Raw genomic sequence first — 13,382 nt, 5'->3', positions numbered from 1 at the left:
TTGCGATACTCATATCTGATAAGATACACTCTAAAACGAGGAACATAATGAGAGATAAAGAAGGTCACTAAATACTACATAATATGAAAACAACAACAACAACAACAATACAACAAGAGGATATAACCCCGGTGAGCACCAAAATAAATTTAAAAACTTCTGGAGGACTTCAAGGGAGAGATCAATAGCAATACAATCATAGTGGGTAACTTTAACTCCCACTGACACCACTGGAAAGATCCTCCAGACAAAAAATTAACAAGGAAACAGAGTTCTTAAATGATGAGCTAGATCAGCTAGACTTAATTGCTATTTACAGAACATTTCACCTCAAATCTGCAGAATATACATTCCTCTCAAGTGCACATGGGACATTCTTGAAGATTCACCACAGGTTAGGACACAAAGTAAATCTCTACAAATTCAAGAAGATTGAAATCATATCAAGCATGTTTTCAGATCACTATGGCATGAAACTAGAAATCAATTACAATAAAAACACTCAAAGACATTCAAACATATGGAGGCTAAATAGCCTGAATGGGTTACCAATGAAATCAAAAAAGAAATAAAAAACTTCCTGGAAACTAATGATAGTGAACACATAACAATACAAAATCTATGAGATAGAGCAAAAGCAGTCCTGAGAGAGAAGTTCATAGCAATACAGGTCTACAGCAAGAAAGAAGAAAATTTTCTAATAAATTATCTAATTCAACAACTTAAAGATTTAGAAAGAGAACAAAAAGAAAAACCCAGAGTTAGTAGAAGGAAGGAAATAATAAAAAATCATAGCAGAAATAAATGACATAGAGACTAAAAAAATATATATATAAAGGATCAGCAAAACCAAGAGCTGGTTCTTTGAAAAGACAAACAAGATTGATCAACCTTTAGCCAAACTCACCAAGAAACAAAGAGAGAGAACCCAAATTAATAAAATCAGAAATGAAATAGGTCAAGTAACATCAGACACCACAGAAATACAAAGGATTTTAAGAAAATACTATGAATAATTATATGCCAACAAATTTGACAACTTAGGCAAAATGAAACAATTCTTAGAATCATATATTATTCCAAAACTTAATTAGGAAGAGTCAGAAAACCTAAATAGACCAATAATAATTAAGGAAATAGAAAAAATAATCAATAAAATCCCAGCAAACAAAAGCCCTGGTCCAGACGACAGCACAGGGGATTTTTACCAAACATTGAAAGAAGAACTATAACCTATTCTCAAACTATTCCAAAAAATTCAAGAGGAAGGAAAACTTCCAGGCTCTTTTTATGAGGCCAGCATAATTTGAATCCCAAAACCAGATAAAGATACTTTAAAGAAAGAAAATCTCAGGCCAATATCACAGATAAATATAGGTGCCAAAATCCTCAACAAAATCTTAGCAAATTGAACCCAGCAATATATTTTAAAAATTACATACCATGACCAAGTGGGATTTATCCCAGGGATTCAAGGCTGGTACGATATTTATAAATCAAAAATGTGATATACCACATAAACAAAATGAAAGATAAAATTCATGTGATCATATAAATAAACACTGAAAAAGCACTTGACAAAATCCAGCATCCATTTTTGATAAAAACTCTCAGCAAAATTTGAATAGAAGGATCATATCTTAACATAATAAAGGCCATATATGTAAAACCTAAAGCCAACATCATACTCAATGGGAGAAAACTAAAAGCATTTCCCTTGAGAAATAAAACAAGACAGGAATGTCCACTTTTACCAGTCTTATTTAACATAGTACTGGAAGTCTTAGCCACAGCAATCAGACAAGAATAAAAAATAAAAGGCATCCAAATGGAAAGGAGAAAGTGAGACTGTCATTACTTGCAGATGACATGATATTGTACATAGAAAACCCTAAAGACTCTATACTAGATTTAATAAATGAATTCAGCAAGATACAAATTTAACATCTGAAATCATTGGTATTTTTATACACCAATAATGAACATTCAGAACACTCAGAAAGAGAAACTCAAAAAACAATCCCACTTACCACTGCAAGAAAAAAATTAAGATTCCTAGGAATAAACTTAACCAAAAAAGTAAAGGACCTATTCACAAAAAACTAAGGACATTGACAAAACAAATAGACGAAGATATAAAAAAGTGGAAGCATATACCATGTTCATGGATTGGAAAAAATAACATCATTAAAATGTCTGTACTACCCAAAGCAATCTATAGATTTAATGCAATCCCCACTAAAATACCAATGACATATTTCATGGAACTAGAACAAACACTCCAAAAGTTTATATGGAGCCAAAAAGACCCCAAATAGCCATAGCAATCTTGAAAAAGAAGAATAAAGTAGGAGGAACCACAATACTGGATATCAGATTATATACAAAGCCACTGTAATCAAAACAGCCTGGTACTGGCACAGGAACAGGCATATAGATCAATGGAACAGAACAGAGAACCCAGAAATTGACCCAAGACATTATGCTCAATCAATGTTTGACAAAGGTGGCAAGAGCATACAATGGAGTAAAGACAGCCTCTTTAACAAATGGTGTTGAAAAAATTGGACAGCTACATGCAAAAAAAATGAAACTAGACCACAAACTTATACCATACACAAGAATAAACTCAAAATGGATAAAAGACTTAAATGTAAGCCATGAAACAATAAAAATCCAAGAAAGAAATGGTGGGCAGCAAAATCTCAGACATCATTCATAGCAGAATGTTTACTGAAACATTGCCTAGGGCAAGAGAAACAAAGGAAAAAATTTTAAAATGGGACTATATCAAACTAAAAAGCTTCAGCATGGCAAAAGAAACCAGCATCAAAATGAAAAGGGAACCCACTCTTTGGGAGAACATATTTGTAGACGATACATAGGATAAGGGATTAATATCCAAAATATATAAAGTACTCATACAGCTCAACAAAAGGAAGACATAAAATCCCATTAGAAATGAGCAGAGCCCTGGCCAGTTTGGCTCAGCGGTAGAGCGTCGGCCTGCGGTCCAGAGAGACCCGGGTTCGGTTCCCGCTAAGGGCATGTACCTCGGTTGCAGTTTGTCCCCGGCCCTGGTTGGTCGTGCGGGTGGCAGCCACTCGATGTGTCCCTTTCACGTCGATGTTTCTCTCTCTCTCTTCCTCTCTCTCTCTCTCCCTCCCCACTCTATCTGAACAAAAAATGGAAAAATGTCCTCGGGTGAGGATTTAAAAAAAAAAAAAAAAAAAAAAAAAAAGAAATGAGCAGAGCACCCTGGCTACTTTAACTCAGTGGTTAGAGTATCGACCCATGGACCATCAAAGGGTAGCGCGTTTGATTCTGATCAAGGGCATGTACCTCAGTTGCAGTTTGGTCCCCAACCCTGGTCAAAGTCATGTGGGAGGCAACCAATTAATGTGTCTCTCTCATGTCAATGTTTCTCTCTCCCTCTCTGGCTCTCGCAACCTCCCCCATCCCACTCTATCTGAAGAAAAAATATTTGGGCTTACAAAAAAAAAGGAGCAGAGGACCTGAATAGACACTACTCCAAGCAGAATATACAAATGGCCCAGAGACATATGAAAAAATGCTCAACTTTACTAATCATCAGAGAGATTCAAATTAAAATGACTATGAGATATCACCTCACACTTGCCAGATTGGTGACTATCAACAAATGTTCAAACAAGTGCTGGTGAAGATATCGAGAAAAGGGTACTCTAGCACACTGCTGGTGGGAATGCAGACTGGTGCAGCCACTATGGAAAACAATATGATGTTCCTCAAAAAATTAAAAATGGAATTGCCATTTGACTCAGTGATCCCACTTCTTGGGATATATCCTAAGAAGGCTGAAACACCAATCAGGAAGATTTTATTCACCACTATGTTCAGAGCAGTGTTATTTACAATAGCTAAGATGTGGAAACAGCTCAAGTGCCCATTAGTAGATGAGTGGATAAAAAAGCTGTGGTACATTTACACAATGGAATACTAAGCAGCTATAAGAAGAAAGATCTCTTCTCCTTTGAGAGGACATGGAGGTACCTGGAGAGTATTATGCTTAGTGAAATAAGCCAATCAGAGAAAGACAAATATCACATGATCTCACTTATTTATGGAACATCATGAACAAATCAAGTTGATGATCAAAATAGATCCAGAGACATGAAAGTAGGGAACAGACTGACAAAACTCAGAGGGATGGGGGGTGAGAGGGGTGGGAAGAGATAAACCAAATAACTTATTTCCATATATGCATAACCAATGGACACAGATATATGGGGAAGGCAGGAGGGGGTGGAGTTTGGAGGAGGGGTGTCAATGGGGGAAAAATCGGGGAACATCTGTAATACTCTCAACAATAAAGAAAAAAATAAATAAACAAAATAAAAGTATAAATTGACACTAAAATAATGCAATCAACTAAAATCAGGTAGTAGAACAGAGGTGAGGAACGTCTGGCCCGCGAGCCATATGAGGCCCGCAAAATCAATACCAGCTAACATCACACGCCTCACCAAATTAACCTGACCAAATAGAGCAGGATATGTTTTAAGTTGATAATTTTGTATAGTCTGAGAATTATATTATAAATATCCAAACGGCCCTTGGCAGAAAAAAGTTTCCCCACCCCTGTGTAGTGGAAACCAAAATATGGGAAAGACAAGGACATATGCTAATTTTATCAAGTCAATATATACCATATACAGAAAAAGTGGAATAAGGGTATTATATAAAGTTGTAGTCATAAAAGTGGTTCATATTTACTTTATAGCATTTATCACAGGGCAACTTTACATTTATATATAGAATTATTTGATCCCACCACAGAGTAACTAATGAAGAGGACTGGCAGGGCCTATTCTGTTCACTATAACCCCATTTCCTAGTCCTGTGCTCATAAATGGTCAAGTCATGTTATTTGTGGCCAATCTGTTCTATAAAGTGTCAGCAAACACTGAATTATCCAACACTGAGCCATGGCTTCTAGGGAAAACAGGGTTGGACTTCTGCAAGCCTCTGGTTTCAGCATTAACAACAACTAATCAATAACTAACCTTGTTTTATATGTTTCTACTTTAAAGACACCTTATTTAACATATATTGTTTATTCATTAACATTGAACTCATGGCTAACAACACTGTAACTCATGCCTGAAGCAAGCTCATCTAACATATTTTTTCTCTGTAAGGCACACCACAGCCTTTTTGTGCTAAAGAAGACTTAGCACTTCAGCATTGTGCTTGTGGGACATTTTAGATAGCAAAATCAATGAAAAGCACAAATATTTTAAAAGATGGCACTAAATAGATGGGGAAAGGATAGTTGTTTACAGTATGAGAGCTGAAATAAGAAGGCAGAATATATTCTGTTCAACCTCAGCTGGGAACATATGTGTTTTCACTGCCCTGAGCATATCCAGAATGACTGAGTGTTCCCATATATATACCATATATATCCCTCTCCTGCACACAGTTTCACCTATTATAAAAGGAGTGAGAAGGAGCTCTAAATGCTACTCTGCAGCATTCTTCAGGATATAGTGTTGAGTTAAAAAAGACCAACCCTGGCCGGTTTGGCTCTGCGGTTGGAGCATCGGCCTGCGGATCAGAGAGTCCCGGGTTCAGTTCCCCTCTGGTCCTGGGTTCAGTTCCCTTGGAGCACGTACCAAAAAAAGAACAAATACAGAAAAGTACTGATTCAAAAATTACAAACAAATTTTTAGCAGTTAGGTAAATTCATACCCACAGAATCCACAAAAAATGAGAATCAACTGTAGTTGTAGAATTAAATTGGATGCTATCATCTTACAACAAACATCTGTCAGTTACTGGTTATTAGTGTCTTTTAATTATTGTGATTCTGAGCTGTGCAGGTTGATAATTTTCTATGAAAAATAGTTAATAACATATCTGATTAATATACACACCTGTATGGACTTTCTTCTTATATAAAGGCAGCTTAGGGAACTTTGGAGGTAAAGGTCTTCGAAGAAGTTTTGGGTGGTTTTGCATTTCAATTAATAATAAGCACTGTTTTCACAGTTATTAGTTGAGAATTGAAAAGCTCAGGATATGTTTGAATTGTTGAAAAATAGTTCATTCAAATCTAGATTACATCTTAATGAAAATTATTCTGTGTGAATACTATACTGAATCCAAGCAGAATTCCTATAAAAGAAAAAGAGGGTAAGAAAATAATTCTTTAAAACATCTATTGAGAATCTAGGTAAAATTTAGGTTTATAATTAATACAGAATTTTATAACACACATGCTATTACCAAACATTATAAAATTTCCCATGTTAGCAGAAAGTTCAATCTGCCAGTGCTCTTTCAGCTAGTAAATACAGAACAGTACAAATTATACCCATTTTTTTCTCTACCTCCAAAACTTCTCACTTTATAAATTTGGAAAAAGGTTTTGGTTAAAAGATGAGAAAGTCACCCCTCCATGATAGCCTCTGAAAATCCACATATCTGAGTTGTTTTCTTTTTGTAATAATGACTTATTTTAAATTTCAACTACTAATATTGAGCCACAACTATTTAATCCGAAAATAAAATGGTCTTCGGTGTAATGAGATTTTCCAGGATTTCTGTCCCAATTAGTAGTATTTAGAAATGATGCCAGTAGACCCAAAAAATGTGCTCTTAGTTTTCAGGGCAACATCAAGGTGCCTAGTACATCACTATTCTGTTGACAGTCTAGGAAACGCTTTGGAGCTGCAAAAATGGGCCGTTTTATCCCCAGTAGATAACTGTGAAGCGCTCAAGACAGGATCCCTGGTAGTATTTCCCTCTTGATGACGGTTATTTTCCCTCCGTATTATCCGAAGAGGTGCTCGGAAACACTGGACTCCTACTATCCTTTAGCCGCGCAATCTGCCGCTTCTCAAAACAACCGAATTTTCCTCTTTTTAACTATCTTCTTTTCCTCGGAATTTAGGCAGCAAGATATTGGCCAAGTGAGGTGGCGGGTCCTCCGGCCGGATGCAGTCGGAAAAGAGAGCACCCTGGCCACCCTCACCGACCCGGTGCAGTCAGAAGCCGGGGAGACTGGCCCTAGCAACCGGAAGCCCATACACCCACCCTGCCGCGCAGGCGCTGAGAGCAGGCAGGTCCGGACGGGAAGGGCGGGGCGGGGTGGGGCGGGGCGCGTGCGGGCGGAGCCCTGCGGAGCCGGCCCCGCCCCAAAGTACGGCGCTTGGTGCCCAGTCGCCTTTTCTCAGCCTAGGTGTGTCTGCCGGGGAGGCTGCGGGCGATGAGGCTGGAGGAGAAGCCCGCTCCACATGCACCTGCTGTATGGAACCCCGTGGTGACAACCGTTATTACTATTTTATTCTTAATGACAGTGACCGATGTTATTTATCTACTTTTATCGATTACTCCATGTTTAACTCAGGTGTCTAGGATCTGAGCCGGCTTTCCTTATTTATTTATTTAATATGTTTTTATTAATTTCTTTAGAGGGAGAGATAGAAACAATATAACAGAAATATCCATCGGCTGCCTCCTGCACACCTCACACTGGGGATAGAGACTGGGGATAGAGCCGGCAACCCAGGCATGTGCCCTGACCAGAATCGAACCAGCGACCTCTTGGTGAATCGGACAACAACGCTCAATCCACTGAGCTACACATCCGGAGCTGGGCCTGCAGGCTTTAATGCTGCATACTCTGAGTAGCCCTCCCGTTGCTGATTTTGCAGTGCCCGGGAAGAGCCAACATTAAGTTTTTTTTCTCTTCCTTTAATACAAACTCTTTTGCCTTCTGATATTTTAAAATTCCTAAATGAAAAGAAATTGTCTAGGAATAGGTGAATTAGGGATCCAAGGGGGACTTGAAAAGAAACTATTTCTCATAGTCACAGTCATTTGTTTTGTGACTTGTCTCTTCTGTCATGATGTTGATGAACCTGTACTATATACAAGTACAGTGATCACTACATCGTGTGTGTTGCATGTGTGTGCATGCTTCTCTGGAGATTTGAGGGACAAAGACTGAGAAAGAACTAATTAGGTAGATGTGTACTCAACCCAGAAAGTAAAGTAGATGGAGCTTCCTTCCAGTCTTTAAAAAAAAACAAAAACTCAAAAGTGTTGAGTCTTTAGTAACAAGTGTTGAAAGATGAGACTTCTGTATAGATTTGGGGATCTTTCAATATTTACTTCCTAACCAAGTCTTCCTTTCTCTCCTTTAGAGCAAGCATATATTTTAAAACAGTCAATGAAGAAGTAAAAAAGTATTTTATCAAACTCTGGGAAATATTATGACCTTGTTTTTCTTTAGAATATTAGCATATGGTTTCCTTGAAAGATTACAGTGTTCCAAGTAGACTGCCTCCTCAGATTATACATTTATTCCACTTTGCCTGTGCCTATTTCATAGATTGATTAGCTTTTCAGAAAAATAAGAAAGTTGACAGTAGGCAAGTCTGATTACTAGGTTTTGTCTCAAGTAATATTTGTTGTGCATATTTTGTAAGTGTGAAAAATGTTTATATTTTAAGCATAAAAATGTGTATGTTCCAATATATAAATGGAGTCAGTTTCCTATGCTCTTAATTTCTTAGTGAGAAAGAACAACTGGGATTGCTTTACTGACCAATGCTTGGCCCTTGAAACTTATGTTTAGTATTGTACAGTCAAAATCAAGGCAAATGTGCTTATTAGTTGCTTTTTAAAAATACTTTGTGACACATGGAATCAGGCATCGGGCTTTATTCCCTGCAGATTTCTTCTAGCAAGTACCAGGTACAACCTAGGGCTCTTTAATATGTAACCTCCTTAGGTGTGGATATTTTGTCTTCTACCACTTCTATTAGCACCATTTAGGCAAATGATATGGTTATGAAAATCCCTGGCTTGGTGTGTTTTATATATGTATATGTCAGTTGTTCTAAAATATCTTTCATGCTTTATCAATGGAAATGATGTACAAGTGAAAATTGGATTTGGAAGGCACAAATACATTCAATATGGATTGTTTTATTATTTTAATTTATTTTTTATTATTTTTAAAAATATTACCTCAGTTTTCTTTTATTCCTTTTTAAAAATCAAAATCATGTCTTTTAAAATAATATAGTTCTCTCTCTGATTTTAAGGAGCTACTTTACCTGATGTGCATTATAGCCTATTTATTTGTCCCATTAGCGTTGCAAGTTGGCAGAATCACGTAATCTTGTCAAACTGAATCACAACATTCATTCTTTAGCAGAATGTATTAAGGAGGCCAGGGTAATAGTGAGCGCCAAGGATATATTTTCTGCGGTTTTGTTTTTATTATGTTGCTAAAATGAGATAAAAAGCCTTATGCAAAAGCATCCTTAGGCCCCCCACAAGTAATGCTATTGATACTCCTAAATAATGGGGAATACTTGGGGGAATCTCAGATGTTGAAAGTACACAGCTCTGTTGGGACCATGTAGAAATTGTTGCTAGAAATTTTCACTATTTTCCATATACCTTTCCTCTCATTTATCTGTTTATTTTAAAATAGAACAGAGATTTACTAAGCCATTTGGTCAGTGTAGATTTAATCTAAATTTCGTATTATGGAAATAGCTGGAGTAGTTTGTGTTTTTATACTAATATTTGTTTATAGGCGTTCTTTTTAAAAAATGAATAGGGGGGCGGCAGATGGGAGGGTCGCGTCCTGAGCCAGGTCTGCAGCCAGAGGCCGCCACATCCTTCAAGAGAGTCTATTGTTCCACAGCTTGAGCAGGTGGCCCCGCAGCCAGTCACCTCCCAGGCCTATGCCAGCCGCCTAGGTTTCCTCAGTTCTTCTAGGTTCGGCCTGCTCCCTCCGCCTCGCCCCATGCCCGCCATCCGGAAACTGTCAGATAAACGGCAAGAAATTCTATTTTACCTTAGTGATGAATCACCAGAAGATTTAATGAGAGATCACCCACAACAGCAAACAGGCCTGTTATTCCGTGTGACCAGGGGTGGGTTGGGGTAGGGGGATGGGGTATCATCTGTGTTACAAAGGGAGCTGTTGGTGCTACCATTGGTGGTGTGGCTTGGATTGGTGTGGTGGAAAGAGTCTGTAGGTAACCAAAACAATTGTTGCAACTGTGTCTTCCATGGGACTAGGGTTGGTGAAAGAGCGAATGTCTACTGCGGTTAGAAGTGTTCTAGCTGTTGGGTTGGCTGTTGTAAACAAAGTGCCCTTAACAGGAATGAAGAAAGACAAATCTGACTAAAGCATGGAGGTAACGCTTGCTCGCCACAGCATTATGATGCCATGGCATTGAATTGCTAAACTGTAGACTACAACTAAGTCAACTGTTTTGGACGTTTATCTACTAAACTGCTGTGCTGAAAGTATTGATGACTGGCTTTCTCTACAAAAGAAGAGGCCAACACTAGCACAGTGTATGAAGAAGGCTTTTCATACTTAAATATGAGCTTTTTATTTGGTAAAATGTTACACTTACTCAGTTGTGACTGAACATACGATATATCTGAATATTTACGATAAGTCTTTTAGTTTAACTAAAAATGTGAAAGTTGAGATGAGTAGCTGATCTTTACATTTCATAGGTCCATGTGTACAATGTGCCAGGGAACTCGGCTGCCCCATAAAAAGGGAACCTTGAACTATATAAACTATAATTTTGATGTGCCTAATAGTTTCAGATGTCTTCGTTTTTTTAATAGTCATAGTTGTTTAGGCCAAGAGGCATTCTTTTCTTATTTAAGCTGGTAAAAGTAACAGGATTTAAAGAAATGTATTTATTTATTTTTTAATTCTTACCCAAGGATATGTTTTTTTATTGACTTGAGAAACATCTATGTGAGAGAGAAACATGGATTAGTTGCCTCCTGTATGTGCCCTGTCCAGGGACCCAACCCACAACCCAGGTATGTTTCCTGACCTGGAATGGAACCCACAGTCTTTTGGTGTACAGGAAGGACACTCCAATCAACTGAACTGCCCAACCAGGGCAGGATTTAGAGAAATTTAAAAGAAAAGATAAATGGTTTTATGATCGGGACTGTTAACCATCTTTTGTTACTTAAGCATTACATTAATTTAATCATCAGAGCCTTACAAAAGAAAACATCTTTTCTAATACCATAAATATGTGCAGTTCTTAGAATTATATATGGATTCTCTTAAAAGTTATTTGTGAAATTAGTTTTCCCTCTTAAGAATCTCAGGAGTCGCCCTGGCCAGTTTGGCTCAGCGGTTAGAGCGTCGGTCTGCGGTCTAGAGAGACCCGGGTTCAGTTCCCGCTAAGGGCATGTACCTCGGTTGCAGTTTGTCCCTGGCCCTGGTTGGTCGTGTGGGTGGCAGCCACTCGAGGTGTCCCTTTCGCATCGATGTTTCTCCCTCTCTCTCTCTTCCTCTCTCTCCCTCCCACTCTACCTGAACAAAAAATGGAAAAATGTCCTCGGGTGAGGATTAAAAAAAAAAAGAATCTCAGGAGTTACCCAGCTGGTGTGGCTCAGTGGTTGAACATCGACTAAGAGATCACCGGTTCCCTGGTCAGGACACATGCGCAGGTTGTGGGCTGGATCCCAAGCGGGGGGCATGCAGGAGGCAGCCAATTGATGTTCTCTCTCATCAGTGTTTCTATCTCACTCTCCCTCTCCCTTCCTTTTTCTCTAAAAATTAATAATAATAAAAAAGTATCTCAGGAGTCGTGGGGTAAAGGCATTTCTTGTTCTCAGCAGATAAGATAGTGTTTGTTAACTTTTTGTTAATTGTTAGCACTTATAACCAAATGTTATGCTTCAGCCTGGGTTCAAGCTCCATTGTCCACACACCTCACAGTGCCTAAGGAACATTTCTGTGCTGGTCAGAAGCTATGTTGAAAGAGTTTCAGATTAAGGAGAAATAAATAAATAATTTTAAGTTCTTAAAACTTACCTAGAACATCCAAGATATAAAAAGAATTCTTCACACCTATGTTACCTCTAGGATGGCTTAAATTATTAGCGGTACTCCTTTTTTAAAAACATAGTAAAAGTACCACAAATATGTGGGGACTGACTTTTAAATTGAAATAGGCTCCATAGATTAGTTTTGAATGATACACACACACACACACACACACACACACACACACACGGCATTCCTCTTAACTAAGGGTTATAATCCAAGCCTGAAAAAAATCTTAGTTTTCTTTATACTTAAGTCTGGAAATTTGTCTCCATTCTGCAGCTTTTTTTTTTTTCCCTCCCGAGGGAGGGGAGGAAAGGTATGATGCTTTGGAGTAAGTAAAATAGCATCCCTGAGAACTTAAAACAGATCACTCCAGCACCCAAGGTTTAAATGTCTGTAAATGACTAAGAGTTTTGTCATTAATAATGTATATTAACAAATGGATAAGAACATAACTTTTACTAGCAGGGATTTTAAACAAATCTACAAAAGTTCTTGAACCTTTCTATAGTATACAAAACTGATATGTCATTAAGGAGTTCAATTATTCAGAAATTAAATGGCTGTTAATTTCATGCTGTATTATTTAAGATATACCTGTTGGTATATTGGGTCAGATGTCATAATTAGCAAAGGGTTATTTTTTTAATCTAAAATTAATAGATGACACAAATAATGATCTAAATAGTGGTAGTGGAGAATTTGATTCCTGCTATTTGAAAGTAATTGTTTTGTTGCTAGTTTATATTTCTAATTTATCTTCTCTTGTTACATAGTCATAGACTCTGCTGTGATTTGTACCTGAATTTCTAAATATAGACTTTAGTTTACTGTAAAAACTAGTAAAAAATGAATAGTTCTTTTTTAGTATACATGGGATAAACTGAGTGTTCACGGTAACCCGGACACTAAAATGCCTTTGAAAAGAGGTATTTATTTGGTTTGAATTTGCCTGATTATGTAATAATGTATCCTGGGAAATGCTTTACTTTCACCAGCATAAAGGCTTAAATGTTTGCATTTCTTTTGTGTATTTTCATTCTGCTGCATAAAGTTTTATATTTTCCTAAAAGTTAATAAGGATTATTTGAAGAAGCTGCTTTTCTTTGTACCTCTTACATCTCACTGCAAAGAGAAATACTTTGTTTATGTTTTTAATTATATTTTAGGAAGATATTTAGTTATTTCTTTTTGTCTCGGGATGATAGTTATTTCCTTTGCTTTAAACTAGAGAGTGATCCTGGAATTCCTTTAAAAAAAAATTCCTAATAAGGAAATGTCATACAACCTGCATCATAGATTAGAAAAACATACCAAAACTAAAACCTTCCAAACATTATGAAAGAACAAATGCCAATCTGTTTTCAAAAGCATATTCATAAATTCCGTTATTTATTTCAGAATGATTTTATGGGAAACCTACTATGCATAGGGTACTTTGCTAGGTACTAAACTGAAAAGTTTATTAAAACAACTTATAGCCCTGACTGGCTTG

General features: G+C 37.3%; 1 pseudogene; it reads left to right on the top strand.

Moving 5' to 3' along the window:
• The first annotated feature begins 9,814 nt into the window (after positions 1-9,814).
• On the top strand, positions 9,815-10,209 carry LOC118623063 (annotated as a pseudogene).
• The last annotated feature ends 3,173 nt before the right edge of the window (positions 10,210-13,382 follow it).

Source organism: Molossus molossus, unplaced genomic scaffold (assembly GCF_014108415.1).
Source record: "Molossus molossus isolate mMolMol1 unplaced genomic scaffold, mMolMol1.p scaffold_m16_p_9, whole genome shotgun sequence".
Taxonomy (NCBI): Eukaryota; Metazoa; Chordata; class Mammalia; order Chiroptera; family Molossidae; genus Molossus; species Molossus molossus.
Note: the sequence above shows the minus strand (reverse complement) of the source record. Positions and strands in the feature narration are given on the sequence as shown.